Source organism: Phacochoerus africanus, chromosome 2 (genome assembly GCF_016906955.1).
Source record: "Phacochoerus africanus isolate WHEZ1 chromosome 2, ROS_Pafr_v1, whole genome shotgun sequence".
Classification (NCBI taxonomy): Eukaryota; Metazoa; Chordata; class Mammalia; order Artiodactyla; family Suidae; genus Phacochoerus; species Phacochoerus africanus.
Genome location: NC_062545.1, coordinates 150,233,944 through 150,258,627, shown reverse-complemented (window position 1 = coordinate 150,258,627; position 24,684 = coordinate 150,233,944). Strand labels below are relative to the sequence as shown.

General features: G+C 45.2%; 1 long non-coding RNA gene across 3 annotated transcripts; it reads left to right on the top strand.

Annotated features, from left to right (window-relative positions):
• The first annotated feature begins 255 nt into the window (after nt 1-255).
• Nucleotides 256-24,684, top strand: LOC125119652 (uncharacterized). 3 transcript variants are annotated; one of them, XR_007133138.1, is made up of 7 exons: nt 256-573; nt 2,702-2,841; nt 20,249-20,328; nt 21,365-21,540; nt 22,243-22,368; nt 22,463-22,635; nt 22,899-24,684. It is a non-coding gene; the product is annotated as an uncharacterized LOC125119652 (long non-coding RNA). The 3 variants fall into 3 exon arrangements; XR_007133136.1 differs by lacking the exon at nt 22,463-22,635 and having other exon boundaries at nt 259-573; XR_007133137.1 differs by lacking the exons at nt 21,365-21,540; nt 22,463-22,635 and having other exon boundaries at nt 260-573.

The following is a 24,684-nucleotide window of genomic DNA, read 5'->3' as shown; positions in this document are numbered from 1 at the left end:
CTTTTTTCTGTTTCTTTTTCCATTTACCCGTCCTTATTTGCCTCTTGAATTTCAGATTTTAGAAATCTGTACATTTTCCTAAAGGGGTGGGGGTATAAAATAATTCTGAGTCCAAGTTAGGAACACCTCCGGCACTGAGACCCTCAAGGCTCATCTCCATAAGATCAACTGGATGAAATGCAGTGAAATGGCGTTTGGGGGTGTGGGCTGGGGGGAGGGTTAGAGATGTTATTCATTTCGCGAGCACATGACATTTCCACGGGTGCTCTTAGAGTATAAGATGGGCGAGCAGCTCATCTCATTGTCCCAGATGAAACCTCGCACCACACCGGAGAACAGGAAGTGGAGAAGAGTTTGAAAGAGAGCTTTGACGAGGAGTTTCCCTTGTTTCTGGGCTGGCTCTGCCCAGGAGAGTGAGCCCTCCTGCTCCCCGCCCCCTCCTTCCACAGGGGACGGAGGTAGATTCCATTTTCTGCGGCCGAAACGCCCCAGCCTGTTACACTCTGTGCTTTATCTCTGCAGCCAACTCAGCGCCACGAGTAACTGTGTGTCCCCTGCTGTAACACAATGAAGGTAACCGAGGCTTAACAAGGAACCCATTTTCTTTCCAGTTTCTCTTAGAAAGATCACAGAATTCTGATATAATTTAAAAGAACATAAAATCCTGTGGGGGGAGGGAGGGAGGAATGGATTACGTGTTGGTGTCCTGTGTCCAAATAGTCAGCCATAATTAGTTTGTCAATAAGCTTTATTTCAGACCTGCTGCCTTTGAAAAGTCATTTTAAGATCTTGAGAAAGAGATCCAAATGAACTGTTTCCAAACAAATTTAACAACAACCTCATTTCTGGTCACTGGCTCCATTGCCTTTTTCCTTTTTTCTTTCTTTCTTTCTCTCTCTCTCTCTCTCTTTTTTTTTTTTTTTACAATTTTTTAATGACAGTGTATGAAGATCATTATTTTGAAAGCTGTATGCACATCCATGAACAAATCATTTAAAACAGCCATTGTATGAAACATACACTTAATAAGCTTGAGGAGAGCACTGTCCCATATTTGGATTGTAAGTGGCCTATAGCCCCTTCAAGTGGCATTAGGGAAGCCCGGCTTTTAAAGCTTAAGGAATGGGCCATAATGCTAGAAGGTAGTCTTGTTAGAAGGTACAGTTTGGTTCAAAGACAGCTTTTTTATTTCTTTGATTTGCTGATTTCTTAGAATTAGATAAGCTTTTGCTAGTCCTATTGATTTTCTGTTGAATCTCTTGAAAACCTCATTTGGTGAGCTGTGTTTTAGGCATCTTAGCTGGATCTCTGTTGCTGGGTTTTCTCAAACATTAAAAAAACAAAAACAAATCATTGGTCCTTTGGCCACTTCAAGTCTTACCTGTATTTCACTTCAATAACATGAAACTGCAGGCAGACCCTGCAACAGTAGAATATGCGAAGGTGCGAATATACTCTAGGTATTATATTTGTAATTGGATTTTTTTTTCTTTTTAGGGCTGTACTTGTGGCATATGAAAGCTTCCAGGCTAGGGGTCGAATCGGAGTTACAGCTGCCTGCCTACACCACAGCCCCAGCACCTCGGGATCCAAATATGGGACAGTGCTCTCCGAGTCCCATCTGTGACTTACAACACAGCTCATGGCAATGCTGGATCCTCAACTCACTGAGCCAGGACAGGGATGAAACCTGCATCCTCTTGGATACTAGTCAGACTGGTTTCTGCTATGCCACTAGGGGAACTCCTACAATGGGATTTTAGTAAACACCCTCTTCCAGTTATAATTCTACTTTGTAACTTTGTTTACAATTTGTTCTGGGATCCCTACCCTTGGTCTTAATGTGATAACAAATTTATTCTTCAAGTGTTATTTAATTGTCCTTAGTTGAGAGAGAAACTATGTTTAGGACCCTCCATGGGCTTTGCCACTGAAGAGTCTAGTTTATCCCTTTAGACTCCTCCAGAAATAATAGTTCCTGACATTTGCAGAGTTAAAATATAGGACTAATGACCAGCTTTTAATGTGCAAATTAAGTATTCAGTATAGAGTATTCAGCATTCCTTTTGCCCATCTTATTTAACTCAAATTCTCTGTTGAAATTCGAAGTGCAGGTTGAGTCTTCATCTCAGTCAATGGGGGTCACGTTAGGATGATGCTTCTAGATACGATTTTGGGGTAAAGTAGGAAATTACAAGGAACAATACATGGAAAAGTGGCATAGCTGTAGTTCTGCCAAAATGCCCTCAAGACATCAGATAGGTTAATGATTACCTTTAAAAACTGCAAGGCTCAAATCTCGGCCTAAAAACATACAAAAGCTGACACTTAGCCAAGCAATCTGGACTCCTCCTGGCCGTTGGGCCCCAAGTGTCTGAAACGGGAGCAGAGAGGAGGAAGTCAATGGCTTTCGTGTCCCAGGAAGAAAAGACCATCTTCCCTTTGTTCTGAGCAAAACTGGAAAAGATGGTTTTTCCTGAAGACCTCAGCACAGTTGCCTACTTTCTTTAATGCTTACTAACATTCTTTGTCTGTAGATCTTAGCGATTATATGTAATAGTTTTCACTCATGGCAACCTATTAAGAGACTACTTATATACACCAAATTATATAGTTAGAAACTGCCGTATACTTTGGAAACTGGGAAAAGCATTTGCAACTGTATGACTAGAGAGCCGTGTGTCTGTTGTCTCTGCCACAGGTGGGGAGACATTTCTGCCAGAGGACTCAGCATTGCAATGACAAGTTTCACAGCTGACGTTTCTCCTGCAAGATAAAGTCCCTTTCTTGCTTGAAAAAGATTATTTGCTACGTTCGGACCACCTCCTTTCTGCCATTTGGGTAGGTTTTGAGCTTCTTTGGCTGATTTATTTGCTATAATGCAGACGATGGAGTCCTAAGGCTTAATTTTTAATTGCTTTATTGTCTGAAACAATATCATGGGTGTACTGGGCACATGCTTCCAGGATCAAGAGCACTGGAGGAGGCCTTCCTGAACCTCCGCAACCCTGGGACACACGCTGGGTCATGAACACAGCCCACACTGGCAACCAGCACAGTTTGGGGGTCAATCTCTACCTCACAGTGTACAGGAAAAGTACAATTAAACTGCCCGGAACTTTGGTCATAACAAACTGCTTCTAAATGGCTCCCAGGGGCTTTCTTGTGTTATTTCAGTAACAATACCAATTTAAATGGATAACCCCTATTTCTAAAAATCCAAAGCCATATATTATTAATAGTCTTTGAGAAACATAAGCCGTATATCAGTTAACCTCAAGGAGTCTCTTTTGGGGGCCATGGAGGCTGAGTTTTCTTGGAAGCACTCACCTAGTGACACCAGATTATTGACCAGAACATGCCCGAGTGTACCTTTAGACGGCACCCTTGATTTTCACCAGTAAAACCCTGGGAAGTGTTTGAACAAAGGCAGCTCTATTTTTAGTGAACATTCATGCTGATTAATAGGGCAGGAGAGTTTGGGGGGGAGTGGGAGAAAGTAAAGGGTTTGGATGAATGCCGGGGTGCAGAAAAGGCAGTCTTTTCAGCGTTTCAGGGCCCACAGCCTCACAGCGCTGCTTGCTTCTCAGCCAAGTGGAAACTGCACTCGGCACAGCGGCAGGTAAGCACTCCCGGTCAGTACTCGGGAGAGTTTTTTTCCGTTTGTTTTGAAAGCAAGCAAATTCCTAGAATATTACGTCCGTGAGCACTGGTATGATAGACCAAACACAGGAGGCCACGTCACAAATAAAATGCTTACCAGAAATCCTTGTGAATGTTATTGAGAGCACTTAAAAATTATATTATTGACAGTAAAGCAAATAATTATTTCATAAGGGCCATAATGACAGAAACTGGCAATGATTTGGGCATATCCATTTTCTGAATCTATATCCTTATTTTCTGTAATACATATCTTACCCCCCAAAACAAACAAACAAAACCCACCAAGAGTAAATATGGGGCTCTCCTAGTTTCTAAGAAACAGGTGTTTAAATTGTGGAGATGAATATTCCTCAGATATCAGTGATTTCGACTACCCTTTCCACATCTCTTTTCTTCCCCAAATCCCCAACAGATGATCAGCTGCACTCATATTACCTTATGTCACCAAGACGGTGAAGACAAGTTTCTGCTGAGATTTCTTTTATAAATAGATCTCTAGGCACGTCCGTTTTGCACCATCCAAAGCCCTGAAATGATTTTGGAAAGTCGATATTTTAAAAGGCCATTTTCCTGAGACAAGAACTGAGTTTGATGTCTGGGATGAGGATCTTGATCAAGAGAAACAACCTTCACACCAAAGGGGGACGCCTTGCCTGAAAGAGTGAGCTAACTGTGTTAAATTTAGAAAAGAACAATGGAGTTGACTTTAGCATGTTTTCTACTGTGATCTCTGTTACCCAGAAACAAGTACTAAATGACGTTAATGTCACTTTAATTCTTTAAAATGTTAAGTGGAAATGGGGAAAAAGAACAATCACTGGGCATGAGAAAAATTGCTGTCTTAAAAAAATCCAACATCTAGAATTATATGAATAATTCATATAATTATTCAGATACTCAGCAGTTGTCAATAATATTTTTAACAGGCCTTGGATCACCAGAAGTCAGGCATGGGCACCTCAGCCCCCAGTGTTTTGTGGCCGCGAGGTTGCTGGAGACAGCTTAGTGTTTTCCCACCTTACATCAGATAGGAAAAAGTTGCTAAGAGCCCAGCAATGCTCACGCACATGATGTAAAGGTGAAAATGCACACAGAATTCAATTATATCTTGCAAGAAAAGTGACTGAGACATGTCACAAAAGTTGGGCAAGGAAGAATTACCCAACTAACATCAGAGTTCCTATATCAGACTGTGATCAGTTTAGATTTGCCAAAGAAACAAAATAAATGATGAATTAATCCTTGATGTTACTCTAATTTTTTTGCATTTAGAAAATTGTTATAGATTGCCAATCTTAAAAAAAAAAAAAATCGCTAACGCCTTTACCCAGAGTCCCATGGAGGCTCAGCAGCTTAAGGATCCGGCATTGTCACTGCTACCGTGCAAGTTTGATCCCTAGGCAGGGAACGTCTGTATGCCTCGGATGTGGCCAAAAAAAGAAAAAAAAGAAAAAAAAAACCCCAGAAAATGCCCATGCTCACTCATCAGATATTTGTTTCCAATTTTGTTCCTGTCCCTTAGAGAGAGATCAGTGATCCTTCCCCCCAAACCAAATACATCATTACAAAGAAATGCAAATAAAAGAAACAAATAATATTGAGAAAAGCAAAACTTGGAAGACTTTATCTAATGCTTGGATAGTTGCATGGGCAATTTTCTTAGTTTAGAGACAATAGTAAAGAACCACCTATTAATTAATTTGTTCATTCTTGAAAGGAACGGCCCCAGAGAGTGGCTGCCTTGCCGGGCTGGTGAGGGCATGGTTATTAATCACCCCACACAGGCCAATATGGAGCGGGTTACCCCCAGGCTTCTCTGGGAGCCCCCACTGCTGTTTCTCTTTCTTTATGCATCAAGAAGACGTGGGTGTGGGCTTTAAGACAGTAACATTTTCACACAAGGAGCCTTAAACCTTCCACGTTCCCACCGACCATTGCTGTCTTCTGCATCTGCGGTGCCTTTAAAAGAACAGCTGCGTCCTCTCCCCTCTAGTGTTTGCACTTTTACCTGTAATCTGATTGCGGGAGGAAAGGAGAACCCGAGCACCCCTCCCTGCACCCGTCCCTGATCGTTTGTTTGGTTAGTAATTCTACCTAGCCGAGACTTTTCCCTTCCCAGGCTTGCTGGGCTCTTCCACGGGGCTGCATCTCCATGGCAATGGAAAAACACGATGCTGGCTGGCGAGGGCCCGGGAGCCGATGAAACCCTGCCCTGGCTCCGGCCTCGCGGGAGGGGCTGCGCTAATTTATAGGTGGCGTTTAGGGATGTTGGGATTCAGAGATCAAAGAAGGTCAAAAGGGGGCTGTTGGAATGGGAGATATTTATTGTGTTTAATATAAATACAAATGTGTGCAAGGAGAGAAACTGAAACCTTAAAAGTCATGTCGATCGTGGTGAGTCAATATAAATACCACTGAAGATGGGCAGCCTGCTAAAATTAACTGGCACTTTAAAAAGATGGCTTATTTTAAATTGGGGTAAATTAAGGCAGTGACCATCTCAATGGAAACTGAAAGTAGGAGTCAGCAGAAAGCTTTGGTTAAGATTTCTAACTGCGCTGGTGATCTGCTTGGTACTATCTTCTGGTTTTAAATGCTAGCTAGGTTGACCCAGAGCACTTTAGAAATTTCTGGTTGCACTTCTTAGCAACATGTTTTGTTGTTCAGAACATTTGTTTCACACTGTCAACTATACAGTTAACTCTGTGCCCGTTAAACAACATGAATGTGACAAACGATGGCATGGGGGTGTGAGTGCAGCAGGGGGAAAGGGGCTTTGTGCTTGGGGGGTCTCCATTAGTGAAACAATAAATAAGCCTCTAGTAAAACTGATATGATGGGAAGTGACTTCCATTCAGTTAACTCAATTATTAGTGCTAATTGGGGCTAGGTGAAGCACAGATAATTGAAATTCACAGAAAATCCAAAAACCTCTATTTAACCAATAACTTCAAACTTCTTCCTCATCAAACCAATTACCAGAGGACCTAACAAATAGAAAAAGAAAAAAGAAAAAAAAAAAAGGATTAAATTGACTTTCACCTTCCCAAAGATTACCACCATGCTGTCTCTTATCGATGAATTGGGACCGAGCGCCAAAGACCGACTGTATTCCAGAGGCTAAGTTACAGATGGTCCCCAACAATGAAAACAGAAAGGATTTTATTCCAAAAGTTTGTTTGCAAATCAGCTATTTGAGACTTTTTTTCTCATGGAACAATGTTATTTATTCACTGTGGTTGGATTCCAAGACCCAGAGAGACCCACTGGTAACCTAATGACACAGGAAATATATTTAGAATTCTAAGTCCCTTAATCAATCCCTTTTGAATCCTAAACCCTTGGCTTCCAACTCCTAAATCTCTCTGAGCCTTAAATTGAATATTTTTTAATTGAAGTAAAATTCACATAAGGCAAAACGAACCATTTAAAAGGGAACAGTTCAGTGGCAGTTAGTGTGTTCACAGTGTTGTCATCTCTATGTACTTTCTGAACATTTTCATTGCCCCCCAAAGAGAACTCTTTTGAATCCATTAGCAGCCCCTCCCCATTCTCCCACCCCCTCAGTCCCTGAAACCACTGATTTACTTTCTGTCTCTGTGGATTTCCTGTTGTGGATATTTCGCATAAATGGAATCATACAACATGTGGTCTTTTGTGTCTGGCTTCTTTCACCAACCTAATGTATTTAAGGTTCATTCATGCTGTATCGTGTATCAGTGCTTCATTCCTTTTTTCTTGCCAAAGAACTTTCCGTTGTATAGAGGTACCACATTTTCTTGATCCATTCACGGTTGATGGACATGGGTTGTTTCCATCTAGAGGTTGTGTGACTCAGGCTGCCATCACTTCTGAAATTCCACCCCAAGATCCTCTGGTCTGGGAGGAACCAGGTTGTGGAAAGGATAAAGGATGGACCTGAGCTTGGAGCAGAGCGCTACTGTGGCCAAACTTGAGGAGATTCTTTATGTGCTGGCATGGGGACCTGGGGCAGGCATGGCCCCTCCCATGAGAGGTGATGTCTGCTGCAACATTTCTCAAGAATGTCAGCAGACAAGGACAACTGGAGTTCCTGTTGTGGCTCAGTGGGTTAGGAACCCAACACTGGGAGGATGTGGTGTTGATCCTGGGCCTCACTACTCAGTGGGTTAAGGATCTGGCCATAGGTCACAGATGCTCCTTGGATCCTGAGTTGCTGTGACTGTGGCTTTTTAGGGGCAGCCCTAAAAAGCAAAAAACAAAACAAAAAACAAATGGACAGACAACCCCACAGTGGAGGAGGGCTTGGGGAGGCAGGAGGCCTCTTCTGAGGACAGAAGCAATTCAGGCCAGGGCGGCTGTGGGGGCCCTGCTGAGAATGGGCACTTTCCTCAGACTCAAGTAGAGCTGGGCCCTGGACTGACACCCAGCAAGAAACCTGGCCAACATTCTTGGTCTTTGTCCCACTTTTCTGAAAACACAGGTGCCAGAAGTGTTTTCTGTGGCAGTTGGCGAATTCAATACTAAATCCCACCCTGCAGAGAATTCTGTCACCTGCCAGAGTGGTCCTGTGCGCTGAAAGCCACACCTTAGGGCAAATGCCAGCCTTGAATCTCCAGTACCCCTGCATCAGGCCCAAGCCCTCATGCCCTCTGCTCCTTCATCGTTACCAGGACGGGAGGGGCTAGCCCACCACCCTGGGGAATGTTCTAGAAGCAAGTCTTGCCTGCTCCCATGTGGCCTACTCGGCATTTTCAATAACACTGTTGGTCAGTGTTCTTTATAAGAGAACCGAAGGAGAGACATAATTTCTGATTGTGTCCTTTGGTACGTGTGTGTGTGTGTGTGTGTGTGTGCGCACGCAGGTATAGATAGGTATGTATACATAATGTATACATAACTATAGGTATGTAATCTCTGAAATGAGTTATATTTGTCTCATAAAGTTCATTTTTTTTTTGTCTTTTTAGGGCCACACCCGTGGCATATGGAAATTCCCAGGCTAGGGGTCCAATAAGAGCAGTAGCTGCCGGCCTACACCACAGCCGCAGCAACACAGGATCTGAACTGCATCTTCGAACTACACAACAGCTCACGGCCACGGCAATGCCAGATCCTTAACCCACTGAGAGAGGCCAGGCATCCTCATGGATGCTAGTCAGGTTTGTCAACTGCTGAGCCATGATGGGAACTCCTCATAAACTTCATTTTAATTCAATAAATAAAATTTGTCCAACGTCCAGCTACTTCTTACTAACACATTAACATTTCATTTTCCCCATATTTCCTTTTAGTTCTTGTTATAGAATATCGTTTTGTTATTTTGCCTTTTCCACTACTTTGCCATTTTTCTCAGTGTTTCATAATTTGATTTAATTGGCCGCATTTGTGCTTCAAGACTTGAAAAGCTCGTCGCTGTGTTAGGGACAATCCTTACCTGACCCTCTTGGTCCAAGTCCCGTTTCAAGAGGAGTCAGGAAAGCCCCTGAAAGATACACCCATAAAAGCTCCCAGGCCTTAGGATCCCTGTGGGATGAATCAAGCGCTGGCCGATGCAACGGGTCCCCAGTTTTATGAAGGCCTGGGGGATTCCAGTGGCCAGGCAGGTGGAAGAGTCTGAGGGGGAGGGAAAGTGGCTTCTGTATTTGCCTCCCCCTCCCGGGCACAGACCTGACCCCTTAAGCGGCAGGGTTCGGGAGCCCCAGTGCAAGGACACATGAGTTTTCCCAAAACGAGAAAGAAAAGGGACACAGTTTGGAGAAGGGAGAAGAGTAAAAGAGTAAAAGCTGACTTTCAATTTTAAAAAGTTGGTGGGTTTCTTTTTTAAAAAAGTAAAATGTCTTTATTGAGCTGCAATTCACCTGACATGCAATGAACTTCTTAAAATGTAGAATTCAGTGCTATTTATTGTATTCAAAATGACACACAAACACTGGCTCTCTAGTTTCAAAACTTTTTCGTGATCCTGTAAAAATATTCCTTCTGCCCTCCCCCAGCCCCTGGTGACCTCTAATCTGCTTTTGATCCCTGTGGATTCGCCCTTATACTACATGTCCTTTTGTGTCTGGCTTCTTTCACTGAGTGTAATTTGTCAAGGTTTGTTTTGATCTGAATGCTCACATCCCCCTCAAATGCATATGATGGTGAAACCTTACCCCCTGGTGTAATGGTGTTAGGAGGGGGCCTTTGGGAGGTGATGAGGTCGTGAGGGTGGAGCCCCCACAATGGGATTAGTGCCCTTGGAAGAAGAGGAAGGAACAGGGGGTCTCCCTTTGCTCTCACTGTGGAAGGCACAAGGAGGGCCCTACTTCAGGAAGAGGACCCTCACCACATACTGGATAGACCAGCACCTCAGTATTGGATGCCCAGCCTCCAGAACTATGACAAATAAACATCTGATGTTTAAGCCCCCCAGTCTATGGTGTTTGTTACAGCTGCCCAAGGGGGTTGGATAGGTGCATCCAAGGAAGAGGTGTCGGGACCTGGGAGCAGGTAGGGAGTGTGGTTATCTTCAGAAACAAATGTGATGATTACTTTATAAAATTCACCTCCTGTTCTTCAGTCATAAAAAGGACATCACCGATTATAAATACTGTAGAATAAAGGTCATCCCTTTTTACCAAGGATCACAACACAATCAGACCTCTTCCCGGGCCCCATATCACTTCCTGGATGGCAAGGATCCTAATCACCTCCTACCATGGGATTTCCTAGAAATCACAGAATCTTAGGAAAGTGTTGAAAAGCATGCATCAATAACCATTTTCAACATTTTATTGTGTATGTAATATATACATATTTGCTTTTTAGGGTTACACCCGTGGCATATGGAGGTTCCCAGGCTAGGGGTCGAAATGGAAGTACAGCTGCCAGACTACACCACAGCCACAGCAAAGCAGGATCCGAGCTGCATCTGCAACCTACACCACAGCTCACAGCAATGCCAGATCCCCGGTCCACTGAGTGAGGCCAGGGACTGAACCCGCAACCTCATGGTTACTCGTTGTATTCATTTCCCCTGCACAACATGGGAACTCTTATATTTCTCATTTAAAAAAAAATATACATACACATGCTATTTATAAATTTCAGCTCCCCCATGTCCTGAGGGTTTTAACCTTCTGAACTCTTTTTTTTTTTTTTTGGCTGCACCTGTGGCATGTGGAAGTTCCTAGGCCAGGGATGGAACCAGAGCCACAGAAGTGACCCAGGCTGCTGCAGTTACAATGCCAGGTCCTTAACCCACTGCACCACAAGGGAACTCCATGAACTCTTTTTGGTAGCCACAGAATAGAAGCTACTGCAAACTCAATCTTATTTTCAAACATCCTTTCTTTTTATACCTGTAGGAAAATTAAAAAAAAAAATAAACGTGTTGGTTTAGGAAAACATCCAGAGCTCTGGCTTATATCCTAGCTCTGATGAGCACTTCATGCTGTGCTGGAAGGCCTTCTGCTTAAAGGTGCATGGTGCACTTTGAGGTGTGGTTAGGTGTCTGTGCACCGTTCCTTAGTATCTGCACCTTCCGAAAGGTTGACCTGGAGGTTTGCAGTTAGGTGTGGCAACACACGCAGTGCTCAGAAACATGCAGTCTGTTTGGACACCCACTGACCACTCTCCTGCTATGGGGACTCTGGGTGAGCTGTTAAGTCCCTCAACCGCCCCCCCCGCCCTGTGTTTCCCCCTGAAAACACGATAACGATGTACATACCTCATAGCTGTGGTGTGAGGGGTGTGAAGCTTTGGTGAATTAAAGTTTTTAAAGCATTTGGAACAGGGTCTGACACCAAAAAAGTGCTATCTGAAGTCTCAATGAACTAAATTTGGTTTAAAGATGTACAAGAAAACACTGAAAAGTACCGGGAAAATATGCAATAACTTGATCTGCCATGTGGGGTAGTCGTTCTTCTTGCTAATTCATTTTATTTCCCTGTAAAATGGGCATAATAATGCGTGTGTGTGTGTGTGTGTGTGTGTGTGTGTGTGTGTGTTGGTTTTCTTTAAGGAGAGATTACCTTCTGGGAGAGGAATTATGGAGTTGAAAGGGGGAGCCAGAAATCCCTTGCTAACTTTTTAGGCTGGCAGGGTAGGTCAGCAGACCACAAGAGGAGAAACCTCAAGAAAAATTGCATTTGATGATGCTGGTAGGGCCAATGGCTTATTTGTTTGTTTGCTGATTGCTCTTTTGTTTTTCCATTAGGGACTAAGTTCAATGGTGCTAATGTCAAGAGTGAAAATGGAAAAAGACTTTGTCTCTGAAACACAGACCTCTGTGATGGTGAAAGTAAGGTGGCCTCAGAGCCCTCCGCCCTGACCCGGGAGATGGCTGCACCCCCGTGTCCACCAGCTCAGCACAAGCCCTTTTCAGAACCCTCCCCTCTCTGTGTGAGCATGTGCCATTTGTGTAGAAAACAGTCATATTTGCATGACACCCAGTAGCTTGCAGAATCTGTTTCTTCCGGTCACAAATGGTAGTGATCCAGGGATGCATGGTTTCCATGGCCAACTGCTACGTCTGGAGCCACTAAGATTTTCCATCAGGGTGAAGGACGCTGCTCTAATCTTGGTTAATTCATGGTGCACTATTTGCATTGATGTGTAATATTAAAGCTTCATCTCCCGGGATAATAAGAATATCTAAGTGAACATTCTGGCCCTTGTAAATCCACACAAAGGCAACGTTAGAATTTCAGACAAGGCACCCAAGTGAGGGCTTCTTGAGGAATGTCTTGCCCTCACCTCAGCTGTGGATTTTGGTTTGATTAATGGTTCACTTCTGAAGGGTTCCCCCTGAGATGCAAGTGATGTGGCATCCTAACTGGCATGGCAGATGGCCAGTCTGGAGTGGTCACAACAGTGCACAGAGTTCAAGGACTCAGCAAGGACTTTGGGGTCTTTACTGAGTGAAGCAACACTTCTGGGGGTGGGGACACCATGGTCAACAGGAATAGTGTCCATCTCTCAGAGAGCCAGCCACCCAGGACAGGAGACAGACCTCAGGTAGATGATGGTCGCCAGGAAGGCAGTGATGTTGGGGGCAGAGGAGCAGGAGTGGTCCAGAGAAAGAGTCGAGTTGTCTGGGAGAGCAGGAGGCTTCACAGAGAAAGTGGTCATGGAGCAGGTCAGGTAGCACCCAGCCTATTAATGCAAATGGGTCAGTGTCCCAACAGTGAGAGGGGGAGCAGGCCTGTGGGGGCGTGTGGGCAGCCAGAAGGAGTTGTTTCCCATGCTGGCCTGTCAGGAGTCGGGTGGGGTTGGGGTGGTTGGTAGGGCTGGGTGAGGCAAAGAGGAAAACGCACCTGAATTCAGCTCCTCTTGGCCCCCTCCTCCTCTTCAGCCCCAGACCACGTCCTCCTCACCGCCTGAATTCTCTTTCTTAGTCAATACAGAGCCAGAGTCCATGAGTCCAGCCAAGTTTTGGACCACTTCTTCTGTGCCACCTCTGGTGTTTTTTCAATTCGTTGATTCCTATGTAGTATCATTTCATTGAACCCTCAGGTGTGTCAGGTGAGGTTATTTTGAAACATCAATTGGCCAGCCAAAATTTGAAATATTACCTGTTTTGTTTTCCTTCTCTCCCTCCCACCTGCTGGTAACAAAATATGTCCATATTCACTTTGGCCCTGCTTTCTTTTTTCTTTGTCTTTTTATAGCTGCACCTGTGGCATATGGAAGTTCCTGGGCTAGGGATCGAATTGGAGCTGCAGCTGCAGGCCTATGCCACAACCACAGCAACAAGGGGATCCTTAATCCACTGAACAAGGCTGGGGCTTGAACCCGCTTCCTCAAGGACACTATGTTGGGTTCTTAACCCACTGAGCCACATTGGGAACTCCTAGCCCTGCTTCTGTATGAACTTTTGCGCAGCTTCAAGAAATAGCCATCTTTTAGGACTGAATTTATATAGGCACAAATATTTGAAAAATCATGACACTTATAATAATGTGCAACCTTCTAGAGGAGTATTTAAAACAAATATCTTTACGTGTCTGAGTGCATGCTTAAAGTGTACTGATAAAAGACGTATACAGCAGCAAAGTTTAGCCACGATTTCCTCCTTTCATCTTACCCATTTTTGAGGAATTAGAAAAGTATATAGCAAATAATGTAGAAGTTGAAAAGAAATAATAGGGAGTGAAGAAAAGAGTTCCAGAAATAAATAGATGTGACATTTTCAGAACATTCATAGGAAGAGACAGTTGGACTTTCTACCATTTTCTTATCTTTGTACTCTGAACACTGGGAGAGCGAAGTCAGATGCCGTTTTGGCAGGGGGAAGCCTTTTACTGGAAAATCCTGTAAAAGGATACACCCAGCCCTAGAGGATTCTGTGAAACTTCTGGACAATGGGAGTTACTGAGTCACATAAGTGGCATTACGTAAGCAGGTGAAATTTCTCCCCAAATGTGGTTTAAATAATCTTCATTTACACTCATGTCTTTGTTTTCTCTGAGTGTGGAGCAAGTTTTAGCCACACTGGAGAGAGCCAGACGGAACTAACACCTCCAGAAAAGAACTGGGATGGAACTCAGGTTCAGCAGTCGAGCAGTGGAGGTGCTATTTTTATTGGATTTGATACGTGGCTGCCAGGGCTGCGAAGCGAACTGAGTCAGCATCATGTCCCAGCGGGATGCCTTCGGTTTCCTGAAGACCTTGCCCTTGAGCAGTGCTTGAGTCCCCGTCTCTGTGTGAGGGCACCTCCAGCCCCAGGAGCTGCAGTCCTGGGCTCCCCCCTCCACGGAGTGCAGGAGGATCACCTGCCAGGGGTGTCCCTCCTGCTTCTGCCTCTGTTTTGCCAGGGTCCCCCCTTCTGAAGAAGGTCCTTTTGTGTCCCTGTTTCTTCCTGGCGTGTGTCTCCTAGTCTGTCATTGATTCCCCCATAGACTGACCTCTCCTTGACCTCGGAGAAATATTACCTTTTGGGCTTAGGACTGGAAGGGGCAGGTGAGGACACAGCTTGGGGGGGCTGGACTGGTGACGTTCTCGTCAGCAGTTGAGCGTGAGAGACACAGGAGCCATTTTTTTACTCTTTTTTACAGCTGCATACTTTTACACCTATATAGTCTTTAATATGTAAGAAGCATCTCAGGACAGTTTTGTAATTTTAAATGTTAACGAATCCTAGATGCACGTAGTGTCCAGTTTTGTCCCGTATCCTAGAGGTTTCTGCCCTGAACACTCTGATCATCTCTCTTCCGCCTTAACACTCTAGTCCAAGGTGAAGAGTCAGGAAAGACACTCACGGCAGGCTGCAGAAGTCTGTGGTTTTGATGTATGTGTTTGCACACATAACTCAGTGCTTCCCTGGCTGCCCAGCCCACTTCTGCACACGTGAAAGTTACCACAGGGCTTGTGGAAACGTGGATCACCACCCCCCACAAGGGCCAGATCTGGATCAGCAGATCCAGGGCTGCTTGAGAATTTGTTGGTAGCTCCCCCACTGATGCTTGTGCTCCTGGTCTGCAGGTCACACCTGGGGATCTGTGGATGCAGAGGAAAAACTGCAGATACAGCAAAGCAGGGTGACCCAGGCCACTCCTGAGTCCAGGAAGGGGTGCAGATGTGAAGTGGACTCTGACTTATGACTTTAGGGACCTCTGAATTTGATTTTTTTTCACAAGACTTAATGGACTTTTGATTTAATAGATTTATTCTGAACTTGAATTTTTCAGAATGAAAATATATTGCTTGGGAAATAGTATTTTTAATTATATATATTTTTCGCAAATGCATATAATACTTTTTCCCATCAAGGAGATTAACCATAGTATCTTGGCTAGAGTAATGCCCCTTCTTTTCATTTCTCAGGTCTGAGCACGTGACCTTGCTACATATTTCAGAAATTGTAAATGGTGTGCCCATGTGATCTTGGTTTAGTCTTTGAAAAGCAAATAAAAACTATTTTTTGAAAAACTAGTTAGGAGTTCCCTTTGTGGCTCAGCGGTAACGAACTCATGGGCTAGTATCCATGAGGATGCAGGTTTGATCCCTGGCCTCGCTGAGTGGGTTAAGGATCTGGCATTGTTGTGAGCTGTGGAGTAGGTCGTAGACTTGGCTTAGATCTGGTGTTGCTGTGGCTGTGGTATAGGCCGGCAGCTACAGCTTTGATTAGACCCCTAACCTGGGAACTTCCATACGCTGAAGGAGAGACCCTAAAAAGCCAAAAAAAAAAAAAAAGATTTGGTAGCTCCCACTGTGGCACAGTGAGATTGGTGGTGTCTTGGGAGCACTGGGACATGGGTTTGATCCCTGCCTGGGCACAGTGGGTTAAAGATCTAGCATTGCTGGATCTGGTTTAGGTAGAGACTGTTGCTGGGATCTGATCCCTCGCCCAGGAACTCCATATGCCTTGGGGAGGCCAAAAAAGAAAAAAATATATTATTTTTTATAAAAAAGCAGTAAGTAAGCTGATCTGGCACATTTTTATTTATATGCATAATTGTTACTGGTTTGTCTGATAATCAGGCAATAATTATAAACAAAATAACTAATAGGTGTTTTTTCTTTTACATAACCCAAATAATTTTTTTTATATATAATTTTGCTTTCTTCTGGTGTCCCTAATTCTCTAGTATTTATTGCAGTCAGCACCACATTAGCAGGATTGTCTAAGTAAGGAGATATCTAAGCCTCATCACCTGCCAGCCTACAAAATACACACATCACATTCTCCTAAGGCTTGGAGCTTGTGACCAAGGCCCATTATGCTTTTGGGGGCTTTTCCAACAAAGGCAATGTTGAGGATGTTGATGACAGTGAAGAAGCTGCTTAGGCTGATGAAGATGGTGACGAGGTCCCCAGTGCTGGTTACTTCTTCAGCACCAGGCACTGCCCTGGGTCCTTGTGACAGAAGATGTTATTTAATCTTCTTGGTGACAACACACTGTAAGTAAGATCACCACCCCATTTCAGAGATGAAGAAATAGTCACTTGCTCAACCGTAGCCTAAAACAGGAAAGGGGTAGGATTGGATGCCAAGGGGTAGGATTGGATGCCAAACATCTCTTTCTCCACATCAAGAGTTCTTTTCTTTTGGAGGGGACTTCAGCCTACAGCTTCCCCCAGACCTTGATTGACCTTGGACAGCCTGGTTCTTCTGCCCAGCTGCCTGTCCCTCCATGCCCCCATGGCCACACCTGCCCCTCCATGCCCGCTCCTCCATGCCCCCATGGTCCAAGTATGGCTCACCATGCAAGGTTCAGTCCATATGCTTCTACTCCTTTAAGGCTTTCCAAAAGAACCTTCTTTCTGCTGCCACCTCCACACATACCTTCATATTAAAAAAAAAAAAAAAAAAAGTCAAAACCATCGTGAATGTCATGGCGAAGTTTTTACCATTCACTGTAGATGAATTAATGCTGTAATGTATACACATATGTATGTGCCATTCCATGTAGAGACAAGATTTTAAGTCTAATCTTTGGGGCCTTTCCTTGGTGTCCAGGGTCAACTGCCAACTGTCCACAGTGCTTCGTGTGTACAACTCTGAGGATGGCCATGACTCTGCCTTGTGCTCCAGTTGTTCTTTTTTTTTTTTTTTGTCTTTTTGCTATTTCTTGGGCTGCTCCTGCAGCATATGGGAGGTTCCCAGGCTAGGGGTCTAATCGGAGCTGTAGCCACCAGCCTACGCCAGAGCCACAGCAACGCGGGATCCGAGCCGCGTCTGCAACCTACACCACAGCTCACGGCAACGCCGGATCGTTAACCCACTGAGCAAGGGCAGAGATCGAACCCGCCACCTCATGGTTCCTAGTCGGATTCGTTAACCACTGCGCCACGACAGGAACTCCCTCCAGTTGTTCTTTATTTCCCCGGAAGTCTTCAGACTCGAGCATCCACGACCAGGTCAAGTTCTATTTCCCACAGAGCATGGCACTGAAGGAACACAAGAATTAGATTTGCTGAATAAATGTCAATTTAACCACTCCAGTCCACATCACGCAGACCCTCAGTGGCTTTTGTGATCTACTGACCCTGTGTCCTTAAAGTTGGAGTTTGGCCAAATTACCACATTATTTCTGATGTGGATTTACTGTCCCTTTGACAGAATCCCTGTTACTGAGATACTTCCAGGAAGCCCTGTGATGCAACTGCCCTGGTTCCATCTAGGAATGTCTATCTGTTCTCAGAGCAGAAATTTAGGGGATTATGGAGTGATGTCTCCAGGTTTGCCAAGAATGCCCAGGAGGTGATGACTGGAGCCAGTGATCCACCAGCTCCATTGGCTTTGAGATGACACCAGACGCTGTAAAATAGGCAGCAATCCATCCTCGATGTGATGGCTCTGTCTGGACAGGGATCCCTCCCTTGTGTTTGCTGGGACCTTCAAGCCCTCCAGCTTGTGGGTGATAAATGGCAAGTGGTACCACTTGTTGAGCAGCCAGCAGAGGGGAGAAGCAAGCCCCCTGGGGTGCTGTGATCTCTGTTTGAATCCGGATACCACCTGGATATTTGTGACAGAAACTCTAACTCCCTTGTGCCTCACTTTCCTCTTTGTAACACTGGGATGGTGCCAAAAGCCACTTCTTTTTTTTTTTTAAATTGAAGTATAGTTGACTTACAATGTTGTGTTAATCTCTGCTATGCGGCGAAGTGATACACTTATACATACACAGACATGTTTTATATATTTTTTTCCATTATGGTTTATTTCAGGATATTGAAAGCAGTTCCCTGTGCTGTACAGTAGTACCTTGCTCTTTATCAATACTCCTTAAGGGTGATTAAATATAACATATAAGGAAACCCTTGTCTTATAGCAGATTAAGGATCCAGCCTTCTCACGGCAGTGGCTGGGGTCACTGCTGTGGTGTGGGTTCAATCCCTGGCCCAGGGAATTCCACATGCCATAGGCACAGCCAAAAATAAAGAGTAAAAAATAAAAAATATGTGTTATATTTATGACACATAAGAGTTGCTCTAGGCAAGAAAACACTCTACAATGTGGTCTGACTTTTTTTAATACGTAGAGACTATGGGAAGGAAAAAAATTTTCCCTCTGTTCATTTTTTTTTTCAGGCATAAAATGAAAAGTGTGAAAAATAAGAGTGGATAGGTTTTATACATTCTTTTTCTTTTCCCATTGTTCATTGTAGGTCTCTAAGGAATTCTTAAAAATTACATTATATCTGGAGTCATGTCTTAAAGTAGATCCATTTAAAAGAGATATTAGTTTGAAATTTCCATTCGTGAAGTCAAAAATGGTCAAAAATCAGCAATTTCGTGTGATGTGGCTAAATATTTTTCTCATATGTTTTTAGCTAAGAGTTGTGTTCTTTTAAAAAAGTTGGCACCAAATGAATGATACGTTCATGATTAACGTGATGTCATAAATGCAAAGCTGCAATAATTATTGATGCTGTCACTGATTTTAAATTGTCAAATTATGCTCTGTGTCATTGCATTTTAGAGCTAAAAAGAACCGAAGATTTTAATCTAACATAACTTTTAAGATATGGAAATTGAGCCTCAAAGAGGTTAATCACACACCTAGGACTGGAACGCCCATGTCCTGATTTCCAATTCAGCCCTGCACAGAACCTGCGGGCCTCTCTGCCTGAGACGATGTGCATGTGGGGCAGCTTGTGTGAACAGGAGCCCCAAGTTCAGTTAGATTTATAAATAAAAAAATGTCGTGATTCTGTTGTGGCATAAATAATATCTGTTAAAATGGTAAACATTTACTGATACTCTTTCCACTGAGGACACTTCTTTACACGAGATTTACACTGATGTCTCTACCTGGTCTCTAAGGTGGGCTGCCTGCCTTCCTGCCCTGAAGCCACCTGTCACCCCCTCGCCCTCCCACCCCCAAATAAAGGAGGGACAAGCTGGTCAGGGCTTTTTGCATAACATCCGGGTTCCACCTCGTTCTACCTTGTTCCGCTTCCAGCAGAGCAGGCTGGTGCTGCCCACAGGTTGGGGGTGGGAGGCGGTGTGAGTGGGACCTTGGGGGAGGGGGCCTGAGATGCTCCCTCCAGAGGAAACGTTCTCTTTGTGGAACTGAAATCTGAACAGGATAATCTCCTTCCTGCCTTTGTGGGGGGATGTCCCAAACTGGATGCACCTGGCCCCCCAGGCTAGGCTGAGCCTGCGGGGCTGTCCCCTTGGCCGTTTGGGGACAGACACCCTCCCTCAAGAGGCAAGGGGAGGGCCCGGCTGTCACCAGGTGGGGCTCCCACAGAACTGTCTGGTCTTGGCCTGATGGCCTGTCGCCTTGGTAATGTGCGGTCACCTGGAGTGGGAGAAGCCTCCCAGGCAGGTCTAGAAGATGTCGGCAGCCCAGACCTGAGGCTAGAATCACTGGCTCAATGCCGGCTCCAGCTCAGTCGCTGTGCAGAACTTGGAGGGGAGGTACAGGTGGCAATGCCAGGAAACCCTGTGACTTGCAGGGTCCCCAAGGCACCCACTGCCCTGTGATTCAGCCACAAGAGAGACCCCTGGGAGAATTTAATGGTGCATCTCTCCACGCCCTTCTGACCAGAAGGCTCTTCCGTGCAGGCACAGAGCAGTGGGGTACTTCACCACCCAGGTGTCCGTTAAGTGTTTGTCGAATGAATGAGCAGATGTGTGTTTCCTAACCAAGCCTATGGTTTATGAATAGGTAGATGTACCTGTGGAATAGACCAATGGAGCTGGAGTCACCTGCCACCAAATTTGGGACGTCGTGCTATGAAGCATTCGGTGAGTTGGATGAAAGGATTGTTCTAGGCTGGCGTGAGCTTTTGAAGTACAGCGCCCTGCAGGGATGGGCTGGCAACCTCGGAGGTCACTCTGCCCATTAGCAGCCGGTGTGAGCTGGCTTGTCAACTCACCTCTGTTCCTTGGTGGTTCTGTTCTCTGCAAGAGGGCCTGGTAGCTGAGGGTGGAAACATAGAAGAGATTTGGGGGCTGAAATCTATGTAAGGGAGGGACTTCTGAATGAACTTAGAGTGGGGTGGGGTGGGGTGGGGAGGTTGTATCTCAGGCAAACTTCCCCAGGCTTTTCTAGAAGCCTGACTGAGGCCTCCAATGCTGACATGCCCCCCAGCTCCAAGGCCAAGGCCAAGGCCAAGGCCAAGGCCAAGGCCAAGGGGATTCACTATGTATGAGCATTTGCTCCTCCACCTACTCTCCTCAAAGAAATTGTCATAAACTGCCTGGCAGCTCCTGGTGCACAGAACATTCTATAAGTGTTGTAAAGCAGCATCAGGTGACAAGCCATATTCCTCACACCCGGTCAAGGGTACCAGTAGGGCCACCAATCTCCTCTCCTGGGTCCCTGCTTCCTTGTGGGTCACATGGAGACACTGCTCTCTGCCTCACCTGTTCCACCCATGTCCAAGGGCGTGCCGAAGTTTCTACAGGTTTAAATAACTGAAACAGCTTTCCAGCACTGGAGACTCCTGGTGTGTGTGTGTGTGTGTGTGTGTGTGTGTGTGTGTGTGTGTGTGTAGGAAAAGTAGCTGCGAATCAGTTATTTAAATATTTAGGGAAATGATCAGTGTCAGGGCAATGTTTTTGAATAATTGAATGTGACTCGTGAAAAATCATTTTAAGAAAGACAGACATGGCGCTATGACAACCCCTAAGTTAGAGACACCTAGGTCTGAAAGGCCGGGGACCAGGTGCCCGCTTTTCCCTGGAGAATGCTGTGTAACTACCTGACACGGAGGTGCAGGCCTGACATACTTCAGAGACCCTATCCCAGGGCAGGCCCCATGTGCTTTTGTGTCCCCAGCCCCTGTCTGAATACCGGAGCCATTTGACATCCTGTAGGGGACAGTCAGCTGTCCATCTTCCTTGGGCCCAACTGCCCAGCATCCCTGAGACAGCACACCTTCTCAGCGAGGCTGGTCCCTGAGCCAAGGAACAGGCCCAGGTGTGTCTGGATGCATCCCCAGGAAAGAGCCTCAGGTAGGACACCCGGGTGCCTTGTTGTGGAGTTTGGGCAGAGGTGCAGAGTCACAGGCTCCATTCCATTTCAGGACCTGGCACTCTTGGGTTTTGTACCTTTATTGTTTAACAGAGTGTGTCTTTCGCAGCACTGGTTAGAGGACCCGGAGAAACCTCAGTCCCAGGCAATGTCTGCAGCTCTGTGAGGGAACTGGAGCCCCTCTGCTTTGTGGTCTGTGGCACCCCACAGGAGGGGACACAGCACTGCTCGTAGCACCTCACCCTGCAGCTCTGAGCTGTCACAGAGGCCCGGGGCTCATCGACCTAACATCCCAACACCTTTCTCCACATCCCAGGGGTTCAAGTTTGCCCGCTGCCCCCATCATCTTGTGCTGTCACCTCAGATTTGGAAGGACCCGCCAAATCTCCCATTAATCCCAGTCTGACACCCTAAAGGAGGAGGTGGGTGAGGTCAGGGGTCCCCCACCGATAGAAAACTGCTCAATGGAGGAGAATAAATTTCACAAGTGACTTCTTTACCTGCTTTTTATCATCACCGTCTCGAACATAAAGACTGCCAAAAAACAGGCAAAAAGAGGCACATTTCCTCTTGTTTCAAAAGGTGTCTAGAACCAGGGTTGGGGAGACCCACTGCAGCAGGAAACAGTTTGGGGCCCCTCATTATCTACCAGCCTCTCTTCCAATGCTGTGCTCCTCTTGCAGAAAACGAACGAGGAAGCAGTACAAGCGTGATAGGCACCTTGCACTGGTCCTGTCAGCTTTGTGTTTCACTGGAGAGCAACAGGCAGATTCAAGGACACGCCCACCTCTGGTGAAAAGGCAGGGAAGGTATGGCTGTGTCCAGTTGTTCTGTTTGGTTTGTTTTGCTAAGTAGATAATCTGTTGTGAATCTGCTGCTTTTCTTTCCCCCTCTTCTTGGCAGCCTTGCTTTCTGAGGCCTCCAGGCTGTCATTCTTCAGGCACACCCTCTTCTAACAATGCACTGGGAGGGCTCAGAAGAAAAAGGTTTACTGGAGTCATCAGGAGGCTGCCGCAGAAATCAGGAGATGGCGAGCTAGAGAGTTTTATTTTATCGTCCCTGCACTTGAGCCTCAAGTACGCCTCGTATAACTATGCAATTAATCTTGACATGTACAGATAGGCCAGACTTCTAAACCTTAGAAGACACGCCTCAGCAAAATTCTACATGATGTTATCGTAGAATAGCATTGGGGAAGGCAGGGCATTTAAATTATTAAGAATAATTGTAGTGTGTTTTTACTGCTTCCATGTTCTTCATGGAGCCTTGTTGTTCTAACCCGGCTCTGTCTGCATTGCATTTGTTTTCTTTATCCCCCCCCCATTATCTTGTCTTTCAGGCTTTTCCAAGCATGGCTCCTCCAGTCTCCTCCAGGAATTCACTGAGACTTAACCACCGTCTATGCTAGAACATGCTCCTTGCAGCTATCCAAACATCTCCTGAGCTGTTTACTCTGCTCAGTGCCAGCCTCTCCGCAGACTGACGTTCCTGCAAGAGCGGGGCTCCCTCCTTTGCCTGGGAAATCTGCAATGCATTGTCTGGCACATCTCATCCTCTGATAGATTCTCATAGGATGGGGTTTAAACCTTTACCACCCCCTATTAATTATACACTTGAGATTTCTATAGCTGGCAAAAAAAAAAAAGTCACTAATATGCTGTAATCAGGCAGAGGGAGGCAGTGGCATATAAATTGTTAATTTATGTAAAGCTACGTATAGGGAAGAAATTATCCAACATGTGTGCACAAAGGTGAAAATATTAGCTTGTGTCAGTGGGTGCCAGTTGCGAAGCTTGACGCTGCCGCCAAACCTCCTGGGGGTGGGTGGTGACGTGGTGACCATGAGATCAGTCCTCTGAGGCTTGTCAGAGATGGCAGACTCCAGGCTGGGAGCTTCTTAGGTGTATTTTACACTGTAATAGGTGATTCTTCCTTTCATTTGAGAGAACTATGCATGAGATCAACCTAAATCTTGTCCGCAACGGGTGGAAGAGCCTCAGAAAGATATATGGTCTTAGGTCACAAAACGTGTGTTCTTTATTTGACACCCAGGCCCCCAGATTCTCACCTGAATATCTCCGCCTCCCCCACGCTTTAGCAGGTGCACCTTTCACTCCATTCTCTTATGTGAATGAAATGTACACAAAATCTATCTTCAGGATTTGTTTTATGAGACACACTTGAGGTGGAAGATATATGTATGTACATAGTATCTGACCTTAGATACTGAGGGTTGAGTTAACTGTATTTTCCTCTTCAGTTAGTGGTACAGCACCCCCCCTCCCAAGTCTGGTGGGCTGGACAGGGTCTCTTCCTTGTTTCCATAATTACTTAGTTAATGACCACACTTGTTCCCATCCATCCCCATCCCATTCTCAACCCCACACCCAGCCCCACTGCTGGCAACTATGTCTGCATGTGTAATGGGTATATTTTTGTTCATCTGTTTTCTTGAAGAGTATACATCATTTGGGGTTGGAGTGTTTTTCACAAATGTAAGAAGGTAGCATTTTATCAGGCCTTTCATTTGGTTCACACAGGATCATGTGTTTGGCTTCCACCTGTTCTTGGATATTGTGTACACATTACCTGTACCTTCTAGCTTGCAGGGGGAGTGCTCCGAGGTACCAATTCTGTCCAGAATTACCTCCCCTTTCTTCCAGCGTGGACACCTAGATTGCTTCCAATCTTCTGCTACCAAAATAAAACTTTCATAAATATCCTTGCACACAATAAACACCTTTGTGGGAGTTCCCTTGTCGAAGTGTGTGAGCATTTTTTGAAGCAAATTTTGGGGTCCTGGGGTGTCATAGACTTCATGTGGCTCAGTGCTGCTAGATTTCTCTGCAGCGAGTTTCCACCATCCTCACTCCCAGAAACAGACCCAGGTGTGAGGATCACTTCATGTACAATGAAGGTGTTTCACAGATCACTGGGAAAAGTACACATTGCTTCTGGGCCCTCAGTTCCTTTCCATTTAATTTTTTTTTGTTTTTGCACCTATAACAATAATATTCTGAGCGAGATTGAAGCTTTTATCTTAATATCAGGCAGAGAAAACACCCCTCTTTACTTTTATTTTAGGTTGATTTACTATTTGATGGAACTGTATTCTTTCATATAAA